This window comes from Solanum stenotomum, chromosome 3 (assembly GCF_019186545.1).
Source record: "Solanum stenotomum isolate F172 chromosome 3, ASM1918654v1, whole genome shotgun sequence".
Lineage (NCBI taxonomy): Eukaryota > Viridiplantae > Streptophyta > Magnoliopsida > Solanales > Solanaceae > Solanum > Solanum stenotomum.
The window spans coordinates 42260470-42284222 of record NC_064284.1 but is presented as its reverse complement, the minus strand read 5'-3'; positions in this window follow the sequence as shown (position 1 = coordinate 42284222).

Genomic DNA, 23753 nt, shown 5'->3' with positions numbered 1-23753 from the left:
GAGTTAGATGTGCTACAAGATACCCTAGGAAAGAACTTTGAACTATCTTTACAACTCCGCCAAATTTGCTAAGTTTCGAGGTCGGACGAGTGAGATATGACTTTTTGAAGTTAGGCTGTCTCTTTAGGGAAAATTAGCCGAAAATAGTAAGGGGTATTTTGATCTTTTTCTTACCAAATCATATTTAATTCGTTTTAGTATGATTTTAAAGGTCTAATCCTAATAGGTTCAGCCTTATAATCCTAAAATACACCTAGGGTTTTAGTTGAGAGTTCAAGATGAGAAAAGAAGAGAAAAGAAGAGAAACAAGGAGAAAAGAGGAGAGGATCAAGCGTTCGTCGAGATTCTTGCATCTTGTTGCAGATTTTCGCCATAGGATTAATCCCTAAGAGGTATATATGCTTCCATAGTGTTGGGTTTGTTCAGCCACATGCCAACCATATTATTTTCAGCTAAATCTCATTCATGAAGTTGAAAGATTAGAGTTCTTAATGAGTTCTTGATAGGTGTTCATGAAGTTCATTCTAAATATTGTTGGGTTGGGGTTTTGATTATTTCTTGAGATGAAATTTACTTATTTGAGTGTTGGTATGAATACATTAGAGTGTAATTCTATTAAGTAATCGAATCTAGGTAATTGGGGAAGAAGCCGTTCGAATCTAGGCAAAATTGGGTGAGAAAATGAGCAAAGAAAGTTACCGATGTTTTCTTGATTGGGGCCTGGCGCCCCACACCAGCAAGAACACCCCAAAAACTCCTCTGAAGTTTAGGGGCTGGTGCCCCACACCACTCAGTGCGCCAGGGTTGCCTGCCCCCACCCATTCTTCATCGTTTCGTCTGTTTGAGTTCTTTCAAAGGGTACCTTTACTCCCGTTTGATTCTAAACAATCTAAACTACTTCTAAACAGCTGTAAATCATTCATAACATGATCATAACCTTGAATTCATAATCCAAATTCAAGGTAGACTTAAGAGTTAAGTTTTGAGAATTCTTTCGAACATTCTAAGAAAGTCCCTTTGAGTCATTTTTTGGAGTCTTCTACAACTTCAAGTAATTTGTTTCAAGACTCGAGTAAATAAGCATGAGAGTGAGGAGAATGTATTCATGAGTCAATTTTTTCATCATGAGATATTTCATGGCATGAACTATAACTCTTGAATTCGTAATTCACATTCAAGAGAGAGTTAAGAGTAGAGTTCAAGAAAGTTTTGAGTTCAATTGTGAATCCTTGGAGATCCGTAATCGATTTGAGTTAAATTTTGAGAAAAGTAAGTATGAGAATGAGAAGAGTTGTATACATGAGTTCCATAATGTTATGTAGACCTAAGAGTCAAGTCGTTCATGCCCATAAATTCTGCATGAACTCCAGAAGTTGACTATCTATGAGAGGAGTAATATCTCCATGTGCTAAGTCTTAAGTATTGAGTTTGTAACCCATTTGAGATTATTTTCGTAATCATGGGACTATTACATGTTACCCATGAAGTCCTTGAGTTGGGCTATACATGCCCATCATTCTGCATGAACCCTATCAGTCGAGTAGTCTTGAGATGAAAAGTATATTTGAGTCCTTGAGTTGAGTAGTTCATGTTCATAATTCCACATGAACCCTCTGAGTTAAGCATTCTTGTAGTGAGTAGTATCATGGAAGTTCTTGAGTTCAAAGTATTGAGTTTTATCTATCTTTATTAAAAACCTCACGTTGAGTCGTTCACGTCCATAGCTCAACATGAACCATATTTTAAGAAGTCCTTTACTAACATTTTTACTTTGTTTGAAGACGTAAGATTTGAGTTAAGCAAAGAGTTAAGGGTAAAGAGTAAAGAGTAAAGAGTAAAGAGTAAAGAGTTGTGTTCATTTCTTCAAAAGAGTAAATCGGGACTATGTATTCCCAAAGAGTAAATGTTTTCACATTTAAACAAGAAAGGAAGATGACATTTCAAAAGAGCCTTTGAGATAGTTTTTCAGTACAGAGGAAACTATGATTTCCAAGAGGGCATTTAAGCTAAGGTTTGAGTAATTATTTCAAACCAAAGAAAGGGTTTTTTTTTTACAAAATATGAGTTAAGTATATATTGGGAGTAGTACTGAGCACCGATATGGGGATGCGATTTAAAATGACTGAAGTCTCCATAAACCATGTAACCATCATTGGTAGTAAATGATCATACTTTTTAGCTAACCCCTTAAGATGCTTTTAGCATAGACTAGTGGATCCACTTATTGAGTTAGGTTCTATACCCTTTGCAAGGTATAGGACGGTCCTTGGCAGCGTGAAGTAAAACGTTGTATGACGACTTAGACTCAAAATGGTGGTTGTCGGTTAGAGAATCTCCCACAAACTTATATTGTAGTTTCGTATACATACTGAGTTTTATTCAATTTTTCAAGACATTGAGTTGCTATCTACATATTTACAGATTTTCATATATAATGCATCTTTTACTATTGCATTATCCTTGAGTATTTCGAGTTAAGTATCTTGTACTTGAGTACTTCTGAGTTGAGTCAGTTTGAGTAGTTTTGAGTGTCCTTCAGTATACCTTTGCGTTGAATATCTTAGCATTGAGTTAGGCTATGTTTCTTTGAGTTGAGTGAGTTGAGAAGAGGTAAGTATGTTTCCTTTTTATTAAAGTTCAAGCTTATGTTTATGCTTTAAAATTCCTCTTACATGCTCGTACATTCCACGGACTGAGCCAATTGGCCTGCATCTTCTCCTGATGCAGACACAGGTATTTAGGCACACCAAAAGGAGCTTCGTTGATACATCCAGAAGTTCTAGTTAGCTATGGTGTGCCTCCTTGTTTTCAAAGGATTTCATTTACTTGTTAGTTTAGTCAGGATGTCGTTGGTCTTGTCCCGACTTCCATCTTTAGTTGTTAGAGGCTTCATAGATAGTCAGTATAGTTGAGAAGTCTGTATCATTTATTTTGGTAAATGTTTAAACACTTAAGTTGCCTATTTAATGGCGAGTTGAATATTTTTTGTATATTAAGTGTTTTTCATTTGAGTTAAAGTTTTGTATTTCAGTTTCATGAATTTTTTTTCAGTTTTTAAGCTTTTGTATACTTGAGTTACTTTTCCGCTTGTAGTCATCCCGGAGGAGGGTTCGCTTGAGGATAGGCAATGGTTCTCGAGTGCCGGCCTTGGATCGTGACAAACTTGGTATCAGAGCATAGAGTTCAAGTGTCCTAGGGTGTCTATGAAGCCGTGTTGGTAGGATCCTTTTTATGGTTGTGAGGGTCCACTTCTATAAACGAGGGACTACAGACATTTAAGAGAAGTTTCCCTTCTTTCATACTCTTAATCGTGCAATAGAGCTAAGTCATATAGATTTATTCCTACTCGTGCGTTTCTCAGATTCATTCTATTACCCATCATACTAGTGGTGGTTTAAAAGTACAGTGTAAAGGTACTTATGGATGAGTTGTTCTTAGCAAGAGTCTTGAGAAAGTCATGAGACTCCAAAGGGGCTTGAGAGAAGCCCAAGAGTAAGTTAAGTGTTCAGTTTCAGAGGAATGCACCCATATTCATGTGAATCGTGCATTTGAGCTAAAAGCGAGTTGTACTCTCTTCTCTAATTCTTGTTTCAGCTGAGATCCTTATGAGAAAGTATGTTTAGAGCTTTAGTAGTATTTTCACTTCAAAAGGTAGCAGGAGTTACGAGATCAAGAGTAGTAGTAGTGAAAGAGCCCAGAGTGAGAGGAAAGTATGCAGAGGTTTAGTTATTTAAGAAAGGGATATAATGTTTTGAAGAATTATATTACTATAGTCATTCACCCAGTAAGTTATTGATGAGGAGTTTTCCCTTATTGGTAGAGTAAGAGTTGCTATTCAAGATGAGATAGAGTATATATTTGTTACCGAGAATAGAGTTAATGTCGATGTGCCATCACATTAGAGGAGACTAAATTCATGTGTTAAATAAGAGATTAGAGTATCTATGAATTGATATATCTAAGATAGGCTTCTGATTTCTTTGAGAGGGTCATGATGTTCAGAAGGTTATAAAACTGATCAAGTAATGATGTATGGTATGTTAGTCGAGTAAAATTTTATTGATATTCGGGTTTAGTAATGAACATTAAGCTTTAATTTGAGATGAGTGTCATGATCCAAAGAGTGACAAAATGAGGATGATGATGTTAGTCTTGATATTTGATCTAGTAGACTTTACATAGAGTAGGTGCGGAATTGAGATGTTAGCTGGAACAGATATGAGTGGTACAAGTGGGAGACCCTAACCTTTAGATAAGGGCAGTGAAGTGTGGCTAAGTCACAAGAGTAACAACAGCATTAAGAGGTGTGCCGAGAGGGTATGTAATTAGAAAGTTGTCTTACTACCTGCTTATGGAGAGTTCTGTAGTCATGAGATAAGCTTTTCCCGAGTGTTGTAGTAAAAGAGAATGTAGACCAGTTAGAAATGTTGGAATAGGTCATAGCTTTCAAGTGTTAGCTCTAGACCTAAGGAGGAAGATTACAATGATGTTTTACTATGAGAAATATTTAAATGAGAGACCTTAGTTTTCTCTGAAGGAGGTTGTTAGTAGGAGTCCATGGAGTTTCTAGAGTATTAAGCTTGAATGTGGTGTTAAGGAGTAATGGTCTTGGGATGAAATTCCCTATAGAGAAGTAAAGAACTTGAACTTAAATATTTGGGTTAAGCTTGAATATAATGAGAGTGTATCATTAGCCTCAGACCTTAGTAAGAGTAACCCGTTCCATACCCAATACAGTCGTCATTCGAGGACGTATGATCCCATGGGGGAGATATTGTAACACATTAGAAATTTTTTGAGCGAAGACTTGAACCGTCCTTCGTTGTGTGTAGGATTTTACTAAGTAATTTAAAATTTCTTAAGTATTAAGTTCAGGTCACTAGATGCAGCACCTTGATTTTCCAAAAGAACTAAATTGGAAATAGCAAAATCTGAAATTTTGCAAGTTATGCTTAAGTTATGAGTTTTGGGTCAACTTGCAATGATCATAACTCCTAGCACAAGATGAGTTAGATGTGCTACAAGATAACATAGGAAATACCTTTTAATTATATTTTCAACGCTGCCAAGTTAGCTAAGTTTTGAGGTAGGATGAGTGAGATATGGCCTTTTGAACTTAGGTTGTCCAGTTAAGAAAAGTTAGCCGAAAATAGTAAAGGGTATTTTGGTCTTTTACTTACCAACTCAGATTTTATTCATTTGTAGTAAGGTTTTAAGGGTCTAATACTATTGGTTTCAGTTTTATAATCCTAAAATACAACTAGGGTTTTAGGTGAGAGTTCATGAACAGAAAAGAGGAGAGGATCAAGAGTTCGTCGACATTCTTGCGTCTTGTTGCAGATTTTCGCCATGGGTTTATTCCCTAAGAGGTATGTAAGATTCCATAGAGTTGGGTTTGAACACCCACACGCCAATCACATTAATTTCAACGAAATTTCATTCTTGAAGTTGAAAGATTAGAGTTGTTGATGAGTTCTTGATAGGTGTTCTTGAAATTCATTCTAAATCTTGTTGTGTTGGAGTTTTGATTATTTCTTGAGATGAAATTAAGTTATTTGAGTGTTTTTATTTGAATATGATAGGATAATTATGTTAAGTAATCGAATTGAAGTGATTGGGGAAGAAACCGTTCAAATCTAGGCGAAATAGGGTGAGTAAACGAGAAAAGAAAGTTGTCGGCGTTTACTGGGTTGGGGCATGGCACCCCACGCCAACCAGATGCCCCAAACACACCTCTGAAGTTTACGGGCTGGCGCCCCATGCCACTCAGTGTGCCAGGGTTACCTGCCCCCACCCGTTCTTCATCGTTTCGTCTGTTTGAGTTCTTTCAAAGGGTACCTTTACTCCCCTTTGATTCTAAACACTCTAAACTACTTCTAAACACCTAGAAATCATTAATAACATGATCAGAATTCAAATTCAAGGAATAGTTAAGAGTTAAATTTTGAGATTTCTTTCGAACATTCTAAGAAAGTCCCTTTGAGTCATTTGGTGGAGTCTTCTACAACTTCTAGTTACTTGTTTCAAGACTCGAGTGAGTGAGCATGCGAGTGAGGAGAATGTATTCATGAGTCTATTTTTCCATCATGAGATCTTTCATAGCATGAACCATAACTCTTGAATTCATAATTCACATTCCAGAGAGAGTTAAGAGTTCCAGAGAGAGTTAAGAGCAGAGTTCAAGAAAGTTTTGAGTTCAATTGTGAATACATGGAGATCCATAATCGATTTGAGTTAAATTTTAAGAAAAGTAAGTATGAGAATGAGAAGAGTTGTATACATGAGATCCATAATGTTATGTAGACCTACGAGTCAAGTCGTTCATACCCATAAATTCCGCCTGAACTCCAGAAATTTAGTATCTATGAAAGAAGTAATATCTTCATGTCCTAAGTCTTAAGTATTGAGTTTCTAACCGATTTGAGATAATATTCCTAATCATGGGACTATTACATGTTACCCATGATGTTCTTGAGTTTGGTTATTCATGTCTATAATTCTGCATGAATCCTATCAATCGAGCAATCTTGAGATGAAAAGTATCTTTGAGTCAATGAGTTAAGTAGTTAATGTTCATAATTCCGCGTGAACCCTCTGAGTTGAGAATACTTGAAGTAAGTATTATCATTAAAGTTCTTCAGTTCCAAGTATGAGTTTTATCTATTGTTATTGAAAATCTTTCATTGAGTCGTTCACGTCCATAAGACACCATGAACCATATTTTAAGATGTCTTTTATAAACTTTTTAACTTTGTTTTAAGACTTATGTTTTGAGTTAACAAAAGAGCTAACGGTAAAGAGTAAAGAGTTTAGTTCATTTTTTCAAAAGAGTATATCGGGACTAGGTAGTCCCAAAGAGTAAATGTTTTCACATTTAAACAAGAAAGGAAGCTGAGATTTCAAAAGAGCCTTTGAGCTAATTTTTCAGTAAAGAGGAAACTATGATTTCCAAGAGGGCATTTAAGCTAAGGTTTGAGTAATTATTTCAAATCAAAGAAAGGGTTTTTTTTTTACAAAATATGAGCTAAGTATATTTTGGGAGTAGTATTGAGCACCGATATGGGGATGCGATTTAAAATGACTGAAGTCTCCATAAACCATGTAACCATCGTTGGTAGTAAATGATCATACTTTTTAGATAACCTCTTAAGATGCTTTTAGCATAGACTAGTTGATCCACTTAGTGAGTAATGTTCTATACCCTGGGCAAGGTATAGGACAGTCGTTGGCAGCGTGAGGTAAAACGTTGTATCACCACTTAGGCTCATAGTGGTGGATGTCGGTAAGATAATCTCCCACAAAGTTATAATGTATTTTTATATACATGAGTTTTACTGTATTTTTCAATAAATTGAGTTGATATCTACACTTTTGTTGCTTTTCATATATATTGCATCTTTTACTGTTGCATTATCCTTGAGTATTTCGAGTTAAGTATGTTATAATTCAGTACTTCTTAGTTGAGTTAGTTTGAGTAGTTTTGATTATCCTTGAGTATTCCTCCGAGTTGAATATCTTATCATTGAGTTGAGCTATGTTTCTTTGAGTTGAGTGAGTTGAGAAGAGATAAGTATGTTTCCTTTTTATTAAAGTTCAAGCTTATGTTTATGCTTTAGAATTCCTGTTACATGCTCGTACATTCCACGTACTGAGCTATTTGTCTTGCATCTTCTCATGATGCAGACACAGGTATTCATGCTCATCAATAGGAGCTTTGTTGATACATCTAGAAGTTTGAGTTAGCTATGGTGAGGCTCCTTGTTTCCGAAGGATTTCATTTACTTTTCAATTTAGTAAGGATGTCGTGGGTCTTGTCCCAACTTCCATCTTTAACAATTAGAGGCTTCATAGATAGTTGGTATAGTTGAGAAGTCTGTATCATTTATTTTGTTAACTGTTTGATGACTTAAGTTGCTTATTTTATGACGAGTTGAATATTATTTTTATATTCAGAGTTTTTCATTTGAGTTAAAGTTTTGTATTTCAGTTTCATGAATTTTTATTAAGTTTGTATGCTTGAGTTAGTCTTCCGCTTGTAGTCAACTAGGATGAGGGTTCACTTGGGGAACAATGGTTCTTGAGTGCCGGCCACGTCCAGGGTGTAGGCTCAGATCTTGAAATTATTGAGCTAAATGAGCATTAAATGTGTGCAAATCTACCACTCATGAACACTCCCAACTTAAACTTTTGCTTGTCCTCAAGTAAATCAAGAATACAAAAACCTCAATAACGGTGTCTATAACAATACTCAGTGAGAGATAACATGCAAGTGCCATATGAAAACAACCCTCAATAACATATTAACCTAAATCATGATAAAAAAATTTTCAAATTATGACTAGCCGGTCTGAACAGAAGCTTGAGCTCACATAGCTTTTCTATCTAATGCAGAAACACGTTTTAATAAATGCATTCAAGTGCTCTCTCATCAAGAACTATTACATGTTCTCAAAAAGAAAATTCAACAAAGGTGTACGAAAATGATCCAACTCTCGCTCTCTCAATCACGACCCAGTGGTACCTCCTATATGTAACAAGGTGTACAAGACTCCGAGAAGTCTCATACAATCCCCTTAGCATATCATAATATAAGATAATAGAAAAGTATAGAAATTTAAAACATTTTTCCAATACAATCGAAGTCTCAAAAATTGAAGCGAAAATCTTTAACATTCTCAAACCATCTAATACATGGATGTCTTAGGGACACAACCCATTCAATAGTTCTAATATAAAAAGAATGACGTAAAAGGAAAGGGTAACCAACTCTTTGACGCTATGAGGATTTACCAAATCTTTGCTCCTTGCTCTACTATCAACCTAACCATTAGGACGGAAGTCAACATCGCCGGATCCTACATTTAATAAGAATGTAGGTAAAAGTATGCATTAGTACAAACATGTACTAAACTTTGATGGCGAAAATAAATCATCAACATATGCATATTAAAGGATTACTCAACATAAGGCATATACTATAATAATAAGAGACAATAACATAAGTCATAAGTATAATATACATCATCATAAGACATAGGCTATAAGCATAAGAAACAACAACATTGTCACAGACCTAGCCAATGCATATAATTCAACATAACATAAGGGAAACACTTCATATGTCACCTGAAGGCAAGCTTGTGCAATGCATGGATAACACCCCATAATCCCACCCATGATAAGCAAGTCACTTTAGGCCCTCATCCATATTTATCACCTTTTGATCTCATCATTAGATTATTTCTCATAGAAAAGGGAACATTCACCTTTAGTCACACATGCATTGGAAGGGCCTTTCTAGCTACAATCCAAACTAAGCATACATCATACAAGTGAACCTCATATCATAACATACTTACAATACTTACTTGAAGTAATCTTGTTTCATCATATACATGTTACTTAGATTAGGGACTTGTACCTCATATTCATACTAGTCAAGGAAGAGTACCACAACACATCATCACTCATGAATGGTTACTATTACAAATTCAAGGCTATCAAGGGAAAGCCCCTTACATATGCTAAACCAAGCTATCATGGAAAGCACTCTATAATGCCAGTCCAAGATAATCTAGGAAAGGTACTATTGCTCAATCAGAACTATCATGAAATGATGTTGCCTCATAAAGTTAAGTTATCATGCAAGCATTCTATTATGCTAGTTCAAGCTACATTAGAAAGGTACAATTTCTTAATCCAAGACTATCCATGAGTTCTACTATCTCAAGCTAACATTCATGGTTTTGTCTTACCAAGTCAAGCTATTTATGAAGGGTCACTACTTAAAGCAAAGATAGTTCATACATGAAGCCTTTCAACACTAATGAGATTCTTTCATTAAGCATGACTTAGTTCATTAAGAAGGCTCATTGGATCATGTGTTAGCAACTATCACCGTCAATGATAAATTTTATCCTTGGATTCATTTTAGGAAATTCACATGAGATATATTTGGGAACCCGGACTCAACTAGCATATAAGGATCCTATTTAGAAGCCGGACTCAACTAGCGTAAAATTTTCCATCTCATATGCAATATCATAATCATAGTCACCTTACTCTCAAAGTGTTCATAAAGCATTTACATAGGTTCTATAAGAACATGCATAATCTCATACATTCATAATATAGGTAATGTGGGTAAATTCCTTCCACAACGATACCATATACAAATCAGCATAGATATAAGCTTCATTCTTAGAGCCTTAACATTCCTAGTTCATCATATTATTAGATTTTACCCTCAAAGCCATAGAAATCACTTTCATACTTCAAGCCTTACTCTCAAAGAAATACTTTTCATGATCATCACATATGCCCAATTCTCAAGACATTCTAACCACATGCTTCATTCTTAAGAAATTCTAATCATATATCGTCATATAGACTTAATCTCAAAACTGCTAGTCATGATTCATTATATTAGCCCTAATTAATCAATTCATGTTTGCAAGCGTTACTTTTTCGCAATGCATGTGTAGGAGTTCTAATCTCAAATAATTCATAAAGTAATTTATGAATCTTAGAAGATCGCATCTAAACCCTCAATTTCTCTTTGCATGGCATAAAAATAAAACTATATGAATTTCACCTTAGATTATTAAGTTGATCAAGAATACATGTATAATTATACTAAAAACATGCAATTCCATCATAAAAAATCATAAATGACCATAAATAATAATAGTCCAATCTATTGGATCATAACTCATAACATTAGAAGAAACCCTAGATTGACTTGTGGAAATCTTCTTCTAAATCGGGGAAAACATGGGGAATTGATGGATGAAAGGAATACATGAATGAATAAGCCATCATAGCTTGATAACAAAGCCTACCAAGCTTGAAACAATGGAGTCTTGACTTTACGAAGCTTGACCCTCTTCTGTTTCTTCTTCTTCTTTCTAGAGAGAGGATTTTTGAGAGGGAATTAGGTTTCTTTGGGTGGTTTAGATATAATGATTTCTAATGACTTAATTAAGGGTCTAAAGTCTTTATATAGGTGGTCTAAACAAGGGGAAAATGACATCACTTAATTCTTAATTAATTCATCAAAGTTCCATTAGCTCCCAACATAACTGTTTAAAACTACTCACTGCGTCACCTACGAGACCCCAACCACGGCCTGTGATGGTTGGGCTTGGGATCGTCTCTGCAGTTGTCATCTCAGGCTAGGGACCTACGACCGCATCCATGAGGCATGGGTCCTCCCCGTGGACACTACCTTAGGTAGATTATAGGATGAGCTCATCCACGCTGCCCACCTACGGGGCGTAGTTCCATCCACGGGGCGTGGGTGGCACTTGAAACTCCCAACTCATGCTAAACACTCCACTCAAGGCTACGGGGTGTTCCAATATCTCCCCCTTGGGATAATTCGTCCTTGAATGGCATTCTACGCACTCCTTAAGGGTACAACTCCAAACTAGCAACCCATCATGCATGCGACACTTCTAAATGCACACAACCAAAGAGGAAAACTTTAACAGTAAGCGAAACATACTCAATGCAACACAAGGAAGTAGGAAGTACATCTAATATCCCAAAATGCATGAAATTCTACATCTACTCACCACAACTTGTGTTGTGGCGAGACGAACGGACGAAGCCAGAGGCTCCCTTGCTTGCTTTTGCTTACCGGACATTCAGGGAGGATCTACCATCTCCAAGCTAAAATCATGCTTAACACAATCTCACGGAGCCTATATGCAATCTATACTCATAACATTTATCCAAGGTGGAATCTCTCAACTCCAAGCTAAGACATGTTCATATATTCATCTCATAAAGTCTATATGCAATTCTACTCAATGCACTTCAACATGAGGAAAATTAATTATGTAACTTCATTATATTTCAAAACACAAGTTTTCATGAACATGCACAATCTAAGGAAATTATGGAAACACCTAAAACACACATGACTCCAAAACATAATACAACTAACAGGAACTTATCATCTCAAGTTAAAGTAGAAATAGAAGGAAAAGGTAAGGATATCGGGACATCTTACTGGCCTTAGCCTTTAAAGTAACATCCTCACCTCAAACCCTCACTAAAAGGTCACTCCTTAACACTTTCATGGTAGCAACTTTCTTGCCCTTCTATTTCTTAACTTTTCGGTCTAAGATCTCTATGGGTGTACAAAACGGGGACAATACTTTCCCAAGCTCATTACACCTCTCCAGGTAGAAAATTCTAATCAACCAAGAACATGAACATTAATAATACTCAACGACCTTTATATCTAGGCACACCATCTCCCCCTTGGGAGTATGCCTAAGTGGAATTGCTAAGCACCATTTCTTTCAAATCTAAGGTCGGATCAAGATATCACAAAGCCTTCACATCCATCACACAAGATGATTCTAATCCATGTTGCATGACAATACTACTTTTTAGAGGATTCTACTAAGACAACACATCTAAGCATTACTTAAACACCTTATTCATCAAATTTATCAACATACCTGAAAATTCATCATGACTAAGTCGGATTCTACCAACACTATACATATTAACAATGCAACCCATTCATACTAAAGAAAACATCAAAGTTTATCATATCAAGTCTATCAAGTCATAAAACACAAGCAACACTGGAATGTAAATAAAGCATGAAGCACATACCAAAATCAACATTCGGAGGACAATCTTCTTCACCTCTAGCTTGAATAGCATAGAACCTATTCTTCTTTTGAGCATTCACATCCGAACCACTAGAGACCATTTTCTTACCCTTAACTTTCATCTTTGGACAATTTGTCATCTTGTGGCCACTCTCACCACAACTAAAGCAACCCTTACTACCGGCCAAACACCTACCGTCATGTCTTATGCCACACCTAGCGCAAGTAGGCCATAGGGACTGACTACTAATTCCTAAGCGTCTAGGGTTAGACACCATATCCTCATTATTCTTAGAAGCATTAGAGTAATCTTGTCCGAAAAACATTTATGGATTCTTAGAACGCCCATGTCCATTGGACCTTACATAAGAGGAATCATCATCACCATTTCTAGACCTCTTTTCCCCCTTAGATCTCCCTTTTAGTTTTGCCTCCTCTATTTGTTGATCATGAGTCATAAGACGAGCAATATCCATGTCAACAATTAGCATGGCGGTACGACACTCTTACTCTACTAGATTAGACACTCCCAACATAAACTTACTCATCCTTGACCTAGAGTTGGCAACTAGAAATGAAGCACGCTTAGACAATTGGGTGAACCTCAATGCATATTCCTTGACACTCATTTTACCTTGCCTAAGGTTAATGAACTCAAGCATCAAGGCCTCTCTCATCTCTAAAGGGAGAAACCTATCTAAAAAGGCACTCTTGAACCTCTTCCATTCTATGGTACCCATTTTGTCCGGTCTATCCTCCTTCCATTGGTTAAACCAAACATGTGTAACCTCTTTGAGTTGGTAATCGGCAAATTCCAATTTCTAAGCCGAAGTAACTCCCATAACATCTATTACCTTATAAATCTCATCTACGAACTCTTGACGGTCTTCCTAAATTTTGGAGCGATGAAATTACGGAGGGTTCATTCTCATAAAATTCCTAACTTTTCATGCTATCATACCCACATTTGGGTTTACGGGGGCTACAACCTCTCTATTGGCTTGTGCCTTCACAGCTTGAGCCATCACTTGGAAACACGTCCTAAGCTCCGCATTAGTTATGTTCTCAATCAATGGGTTAATCGGAGCTTGAGGAGGAACTTGGGGAGGAACCTTTAGATTATCATTTTCTTCCATATTCCTTCTATCATTAGCCCTTGTAGTAGTCAGATCCTGAAACCACAGGGTACAGATTAGGAGAAAGTCCTAATAGAGTTAAACTCAATGGCACAACTTAGGGATTGAAGAAGTGAAGTTTCCTAAAAATTTCAATAACCTCATATTTGTAAGTGTGGAGGGATTCACATTTATGAACAAGACTCTACTAGATGAAGTTCGATACATCGTAGAACCATTCTAAACGTTGTTCTCTGATTACCAAGTTTGACAGGACCCAGGTGTAACCCCTAGATATAAGAAGGCGTACAAGACTATTATCATACAAGACCCTTAGTATATCATACCATGTGATAATAGAAAACTACGGAAATTTATAACATTTTTCCAATACAATCCAAGTCTCATAAAACGAAGCGGATGTCTTTAACATTATCTCAAACCATCTAATACATGGATGTCTTAGGGACATAGCCCTTACAATAGTTCTAATATGAAAAGAAAGACATAAAATAAAGGGTGACCAAGTCCTCGATGCTATAAGGACTCACCAAATATTTGCTCCTTACTATAGTATGAACCAAGCCACAAGGATGGAAGTGAATATCGCCGGATCCTACATTTGATAAGAATGTAGGCATAAGTATGCATTATTACAAACATGTACAAAATATGATGGGTATCATAAATCATCAAGATAAGCATATTAAAGTTTTAGTCAACATAATGCATATACTATAATCATAAGAGACAATAACATAAGTCATAAATATAGGAGACATCATTATAAGACAGGCTTTAAGCATAAGAAACAACAACATAGTCAAAGGCCTAGCCAATGCATCTAATTCTACATAACATAAGAGAAACACTTCATAATTCATAAGTCACCTCAAGGCAAGCTTGTGCAATACATGGATAAGACCCCATAATCCAACCCATGCTAAGTAAGTCACTTTAGGCCCTTATCCATATTTATCACCTTTTGATCTCATCATTAGTTTATTCCTCATAGACAAGGGAACATTTACCTTTACTCACACATGCATTGGAAGGGGCTTTCGTGCTACAATCCAAACTAAGCATACATCATACAAGTGAACCTTATATCATAACATACTTACAATACTTCCCTGAAGTAATCTTGTTTCATCATATACATGTTACTTATATTAGGGACTTGTCCCTCATATTCATACTAGCCATGGAAGAGTACCTCTTTACTAGTCCACAACACATCATCACTCATGAATGGTTACTATTACCAATTCAAGGCTATCAAGGGAAAACACAATACTTATGCTAAACCAAACTATCATGGAAAGCACTCTATCATGAAAATACAAGCTAATCAAGGAAGGGTACTGTTGCTCAATCCAAGCTATCATGAAATGATGTGGCCTCATCAAGTCAAGCTATCACGCAAGCATCATTTTATGCTACTTCAAGAAACATTGGAAGGGTACAATTTCTCTATCCAAGGTTATCCATGAGTTATACTATCTGAAGATTACATGCATGGTAATCTCTTATTATGTCAAGTTATTTATGAAGGGATATCATATCACTACTTCAAGCTAACATAGTTCATACATGAAGCCTTTGAACACTAACGAGATACTTTATTTAAGCTTGTTTTAGTTCATTAAGAAGGTTCATTAGATAATGTGTGACCAAATATCACCATCCATGATAAATTTTATCCTTAGATTCATTTTAGGAAATTCTCATGAGATATATTTGGGAACCCGGACTAAACTAGCGTATGAGGATCCTATTTGGAAGCCGGACTCTACTAGCATAAAATATTCCATCTCATATTCAATATCATAATCATAGACGCTTACTCTCAAAGTGTTCATAAAGCATTTACATAGGTTCTATAAGAACATGCATAATCTCATACGTTTATAATATAGGTTATGTGGTTAAAGTCCTTCCACAACGATACCATATACAAATCAACATACATATAAACTTCATACTTAAAGCCTTATAATTCCTAGTTCATCATATTAGCTTTTACACTCAAAGCCCTATAAATCACCTTCATACTATAAGCCTTCCTCTCAAAGCAATACTTTTCATGATCATCACATATCCCTAATTCTCAAGACATTCTATCCACATGGTTTATTCTTAAGAAATTGTAATGATATATCATCATATAGACTTGATCTCAACACTACTAGTCATGATTCATCATATAAGCCCTAATCTAATCAATTATGTTTACAAGCTTTACTTTTATGCAATTCAAGTCTTGGTGCTCTAATCTGAACCAATTTATAAAGTAATTCATCAATCTTAGAAGATCACATCTAAGCCCTCAATTTCCCTTTTCATGGCATAAAAATCATATTATATCAACTTCACCTTATATTCTTAGGTTAATTAAGAATACATGTATAATTATACTAAAAACATAAAATTCCATCATGAACAATCATAAATGATCATAAACAATCATAATCCACTCTATTGGATCATAACCCATAACAGTAGAAGAAACCCTAGATTGGCTTGGAGAAATCTTCTTCTAAATTGGGGAAACCATGGGGGATTTATGGATGAAAGGAATCCATGAATGAATAAGTTATCATACCTTGATTACAAATCCTACAAAGCTTGCAAAAATGGAGTCTTGGCTTGACCTAGCTTGACCCTCTTCTTCTTCTTCTTTTTCTTCTTTCTAGAGAGAGGATTTTGCGAGGGAATTGGGTTTGTTTTGGGGGTTTGGAAATAATGATTTGGAATGACTTAATTAAGGGTCTAAAGTCTTTATATAGGTGGTTTAAACTAGGGTAAAAAAAGTTCACTTAATACTTAATTAATTCATGAAAGTTCCATTAGCTCCCAACTTAACCGTTTAAAACTACTCACTGCCTCACCTACTAGATCCCGACCACGGGGCATGGTCTTACCCATGGCACATGCTGGTTGGGCGTGGGTTGGGGTCTGTAATTATCATCTTCGGCTAGGGACCTAGGATCCCATCCACGAGGCATGGGTCCTACTCGTTGACACTGCCTTAGGTAGATTCTAGGAGGAGTTCACCCATGTTGCCCACCTACGAGGCGTGGTTCCATCCACGGGCCATGGGTGGCTTCGTCGATGGCACTTGAAACTCTTAACCCATGCTAAACCTTCCACACAAGAAATACATGCTAACTTTCTTCCATATGTTTTCCCACATTTTCCAATCATCGCAAAACCTATTTAGGCAAGTTCTCAAGGGTCTTTTATTCTTATAAGGGGCAGAGAGTTAAGGTATGGTCAATTTGGATAGGTGACTTTATACTTTCAAAGCATTGTTGGAATCATCATCATCTCTTCTCAAGTTACTTTCCTTCTTTTACATTTGAGAACTCAAACTTTTACTTGTCATTTACTTTATTTCGATTCCCTTTTATTTCATTCACTTCGCTTTTTCATTTTCATTTTTCAAAAACATCTTCATCAAAATGACTCTGTTTTTATAGGGAAGGGCTCCTTCTTTTTGTAACAACTTTGAAAGATGGGTATTATTTAATCTGTCTTTGTCTTTCACTTGGCATTCATTCTTCCTTCTTTTCCACACCCCAACTTATCTTTTTCCCAATGTTGGCTATCCAAACATAACAATGCTTCAAAAAGGATATTTTGTAAGAAGGTAGGGATAATTTGTTTCAAGAGGATTTCTTTTAGCTTTTGCCAACAAATAGGTTAGGCTCAAATGGTGCCAAAATTGATGCACACCCTAACAAAGTAGTCACAAAGGATTATGGAAAATTGGATTCCCTCTTTGAATTGTCGCCCAAGATCATGTCTAAAATTTACCAACATTTAAGCAATTGGACTAACAAGGTAAAATTTAGGACTCCACATACATGCTTGCAAGTAAGACATCACCACATATGGAACTTCGAAATACACTCATTTAGCACATACCGAAAATATCAAAAGTGTACGTGCAATGTTCATTGTAAGGTTCATATCAAAACGTAGGTAAACAACAAAACTTTCAAAGAGATCGTTCAAAAGTGAAACAAAATTGATGTTTTTCTCGCAACACCAAAACTATACACCATGCTCATAATGAGTATTGTTCAAGACATTGATATTGAACACAATCGGTTCTCGAATAGTTATCAATGAAAACTCAAAGAATTGCATAATTTAAAACTCATGGAGGGTTGCAAACACAAGAAAGAACACAATAAAATCAAGAGAGACACACTTTTACCAAAAGAGCACTATCATAAAAAAAAACTAAAGTAGTACTATAATTCAAACCTCATAATAACAAAATACAATCAAAAGGGGAATATTTGCACGAAGGCCCTCACCTGACAAAAAATAAAATATAGTGTTCTGAATGCAGAATAAACAAAACTATTGGGAGGCTGAGATAACAAGTCCCCCCGACATGCTATGCCTATGTAGCACTCTTTTCTAGAGTCTTAGGTGGGTAAGCCTCAAAGGGGTCATTAATGCCCGGCAAAAAGATATAAGAGGCGGCAGGGAATACTCATCTAGGACATCAATGCCCGATAATAAGATCACTGGAGGCGGTAGGAAAGGCTCGTCTGGGGAAGCAATCCCCATCTTAGTACTCAGAGGTATGGTGTCTAGTGTAACAGAGCTACCATCGACCGTCTCCTAGACCTATATCTTGTTGTAAGATTATCTAACCTCACATTGTGACTCTCATCAATCTCCTAACACTCAACCAATCTCTCTATCAACATCATTAATGGCATGATCAATGAGCTTGGGCATATCCTCTTAAGCTGGGCGGCTCTAACATTTGCCATCATCTGGTAAATCATCACCTGGTTTAACGGGGGATGGGCAATTGGAGAAGGGGAAGACCTCACAACAATCACAACATAAACACTAGTAGCATTAAAAATAGAAGGCATTGAAAAGAAAGTATCTATGAGCTCTAGAGAAGGAGCATGTGTGCTAGCCTTATTGTCTAGAGTAGTGGGATTAACCATGAGCATCGATAATTGTTAGTAGTGGCATCCTCCATGCCACATCATCCCATAAGTACTTTTAATACCTTGGAATCTAGTAGGCTAAGCTAGGGCTAAAGGAGAGGGCAAGTGCCAAGGAAGGAATGTTGGGCTTCCTTCCATAAGCACTGCCCACCACTCACGATCACCATGACTACTCGTGGTGATGGCTGTGGTAAGCTAGGCAATGAGCTCCCAGGCTGCCCTAATATAGGACCCTCTTCATGAGCTGATATACAGCTCGTGAAGGCCACCACGGGTCGTGAGAGGGATCTTTGTCTTGTGTTTGATTTTTGGCGAAGATCGTAGCAAATCTAGCAACTGGTCAAGGGACCACGGGCACCACTACATACCGTGTGACCATTGATGGGCCTTAGTTCCCCTCGTGGCAGTGGGTCTTTTCCGATTTTAAGTGTTAAAAGCAATGTCGTTTTGCCCAAGACTAGGAGTCCTATATAACTGATTTTAACCCCAAAACTCACTTATTAAATTCATTATTTCAAAAACCCAAAAGAAAATCAAAGTTCTTCCTGCCTAAAATAGTTCTTTCCCAAGAAACATTAAGAAGAAGAAAGGATTCAAGCTAGGATCAAGGTCAAGCCTCGATTCCTTAATTGAAGTTATGCATTTTTCTTTGAGGTATGATAATTTTCATCCATGGATTTCCTCCATTCACAAAGTTCCCAAATTCCTCTATTTCAAAGTTAGAATTCCTCAATTGAGTTAGCGTTTTCTTCAATTGGCATGGGTCCTCTTCAATATTTATTGAAAAGATTGAATTATGATCTCTTATGCATGAATTGATGAAATACTGTGATTTTATAATGATTTCCACATGAACCCATGTAAACCCCGTGTTATCAAGTTATGAATCATGTGATGTGAGATTTGTATTGTAAACGAGAGCTTTATGAAATTGAGCTTGTATTGCAAGCTTTATATGAATTTATGATAAAATCCATATCTAACCCATGTTTTTAAGAATTGATGAGTGTGTCACGACCCAGGAGCACCCCCAAGTAGTAACAAGGCGTACTCGACCCCGAAGGGGCCTTATACGAGCCACATAGTCATTCATTACATCCACACAATTGAACTTCATTAAAACAACTTTAAAAAAACACACAGCGGAAGTCTAAGTCTCACATGGCCATCTTAGATACAGTCGCAAAACATAAGTAGGGACACGGCCCTTTACAATCAAAAGAAGTCTATTACATGAACAAAAGAACTTAAAAGTCTTATCCTCGAATCCATGAGGACATACCAAGTCTTGGAGGAAAGCAATCCAACACTTCAAACTAGCTAGGAGGGATCACTTGCCGGAACCTACACTTATAGTAAAAGTATGAAGAATATGGGTTAGTACACAAAATGTACTAAGTATGATGACCATGCAAGACATGCTTAAAAAGGGACATTTTAGTTAGAAACCATGCATTATGCCACCTTTTTGAAATATCATGAACAATAGCATAAAAGACATACAAGACAAGCATAACATCAAGTAAGTCATAATATCACCTTTAAACAATATCAACATGAAAACCTTTACCTTGGACCTTCACCTCAAGAAACCCTTATGCTATACCTCGTGCAATGTATGGATGACGTCCCATACCACCATCCATACTAAGGCACCACATTTAGGTCACTTAAAGTAACTTATCATTCCTTTCTTTCACCTTTGCACAATATTCATACATAAGAGGTATATCATTAATTAAGACATGACAAGGGAAAATAACTCGTAATATAACCCAAGTATAACATGCATAACATATTAAGCATTTAAGAGCCAACATTCTTTAATAACCTCATTTAGGGTACATTCATGTCACAGTCATTAGGATTTAGAGAAACTCACTATGACCCTCTCCAAGCCTACTCGTGCAATGTATAGGTAGCATCCCATACTACTACCTACACTTTGTAGAACCTGTCAAGAAACCATAATGAAATCTCACATGATGGGAAGTAAGCGTTTAACCGACATAGACCATGAGAGCTTGTCATGGAATCCGGTGTCATGAGTCCCCACACCGAAAAGAGGTGGTCTACTTGCCTAAGGAAGACCGGTATATATAGCTTAATGGATCCACTAGCTTCCTATGCGGGCACATAGTTTATGGGATAAGGTAGACGATCATTGAAACTCATGCCTAACTGTCGGGGGAGTTTCCATCTAACCAAATCCGCTCGGTGCTTAGCCTACATTCCCATAGAATAGTTCATTACTTTGACATCATCACACATGAAAGGGTGCCATAAGCCTACCGATTCAAGGTACATTATTTAACACATGAAAGGGTGCCATAAGCCTACCGATTCAAGGTACATTTAGGAAAGCTCATTAACTCCTCTTGAAAGGGTGCCATGGGCCTACCGATTCAAGTCTCATCATTAACCTTTATGGAAAGGTGCCATAGGCCTACCGAATCCAAGGTTCATTACTTATCATTAATGGAAGGGTGCCATTAGCCTACCGATCCAAGGTTCATTATAAGCATGTGTGGAAGGGTGCCATAAGCCTACCGATCCAAGGATTCAACAATCAACAATATAATCATTTATACAAGAAAATGATGCATAAGCCCTACCAATTCAAGGTATACTTTATATTGAAGAATCCTTCATATTATATCATCAACATTCATGAGTGTCATCAACACATCTCTGGATTTCCATACATCTCATAACTCAAACTTTAAAGCATCGATTCATCAATTCTCCATAGTTGGACATTTTGTCAAACACCTTGAAGGCATGTAATGGAATCAAAGAGCATGGAAAATAGGGTAGTAATTATGCAACCAAACCAGTGAACAACCTACAACAACACCTTTACATTCATAACATGATCACATTATCTTCATTGAATTCTCATTCGTATAATGTCATGATAACACTCCAATTTCTCATACTATGCCTTTAAGGCCATAAGCCTCACATACCAATACACCAACAATACACCATAAAATAAGCATGGGTAATGACATACTTCAACAATCTAAAGACCTTTAAACAAGTTTGATTCATATACATTCATTATCTAGCAACCCACTTCATAAAGGCATAAACTAGGAATAGAGAGAAATCATGGGTTCATGGAGTATTTTCATCTTAAATCGTCAATACAACAACAATATAACCATAAAGTGCCATTAGAAACCTTTTAAAACCATTTGGTGGAAGAACCCATGAGATTGAGTGAAAACCTAGATTTTTCATACTTTGAAATAACTTTGGATTTGGCTCCTTGAATGGAAAATTAGACAAGGATCAAGACCACCATACCTTTGCTATGATCTCCCACGAAAATTGATGAAGACACCACCTTCAAACCAAGCCCTAGCTCCAAGTTCTTGACTTTCTTAAATGGAGGATTGTAGAGAGGGAAATGTTTTTAGGGATGGGAATGAACTAATGGTATATAGGAAATAATATAAGTCTTTTGAAAAAAATAGTCCAACACTTAGAAAAAATTTCAGGCGGGTGAACAGTAATGAACAGTAAAATTAGCTACTGGAATTTGCATTTTCTGCCGGACAGACTTTACGAAAATGGGCATAACTTCTTCGTCCGAACTCCGAATGAGGTGAAACGAAGTGCGTTAGGTAGCTAACTCAAAGGGCTTTCCATGGATATATTATGGGTCACCCAATTATTTGTGTGCTAGGAGATATGACCCTCCAAAGTAGACCCTCGAAAAAGGCTTCACTTGGAAATTTTGGATTTTGATACGGTTGCTCTAAAATTTGGGTTAGACCCATTTCCCACTCAATTTGACCCCCTAAACAAGAATATGACGTCGGATTTTCGAAAAACGAAATGGATCTTTTAATATTCAGCTAAACAAGTTTCCGGTAACTTCCGAAGCACATTTTTAAGAACTTTTGGGTCAAATTCAAATATAATCATTTCATTAAGTTCTCGACTCCAAACTCACATGTGAGACTCTAGTTTCACTCTATCATTTTCCGAGTCGTTACAGAGTGGAAGTGGGTTTTGAACCTCAAGAGGTGAATTATGGAATTATGCATTTTCCTATGAAATCTATGTAAATGTTTTAAGAATGCTTTGAAAGTAAAGTGTCAATGATGATGTTCATGATGTGTTATTGAAAGGATTTTTTCATATACACATATTAGTAAGATGTGAAAGGTTTTCTCACATAATAAGTATTCTTAGGTTGAAAGGCTTTCTCACCTAATTGAATCAAAGAGTAAGAGATATCCTAATGAAACTAGCTTGGATTGGTTATCCTAGGATACCTTTCCATGTATAATGACTTCGATACGATTGTAAAGACGAATTGCCCTTCCAAGGATAATAAGTACAAGTAAGAAATGACTATTCCGTGGGATTTATGCTTAGCATTGAGAGAATATTGAGATGGAAGATCTCACGTTAGCAGATGCAAGGTTTCTAGAAAAAATCTCATTATCCCTTAGCTATGTGCCCCCATAGGATGATTATCTAAAGTAGACATTATCTAGTGGATCCACTTAAGCTAGAAGTTCATAGTTCTACCTTGGCAAGTAGGACACCCTTTTTCGATGTGGGAGACACCGGGGATCTTGTTATAGCTCACATGGCCTCTATGTCTATTAAGGTTGATCCCTTACATTAATAATGAACTAAGGTTACTTCATGAAGCACATATGAGTTCAAAGGTTTTAAAGATGATATTAGCTTGCATTGACCATGATTTTACGACTAGTATTTTCTAACTCTCTTGTATGATGTTTTAGATTGGTCAATTGCATGTCATGTAATGAAATATCTTTTTTAGCATGTTTTAAATGTTTTATGCATATCTATAATACTTGGTACATTGTTTTGTACTAACGCATACTCGTTCTTACATTTCCCCAAAATTTAGGGTCCGACAGTCAAGGTCATCAGTTTCGTGGTTTAAGGTTGACTTGAGATTTTTCGAGCTTTGGTGTCTCCCCTTGCTTCGAGGAAATACCTTCATTGTTTTGATCCCCTTTATTGTGTTT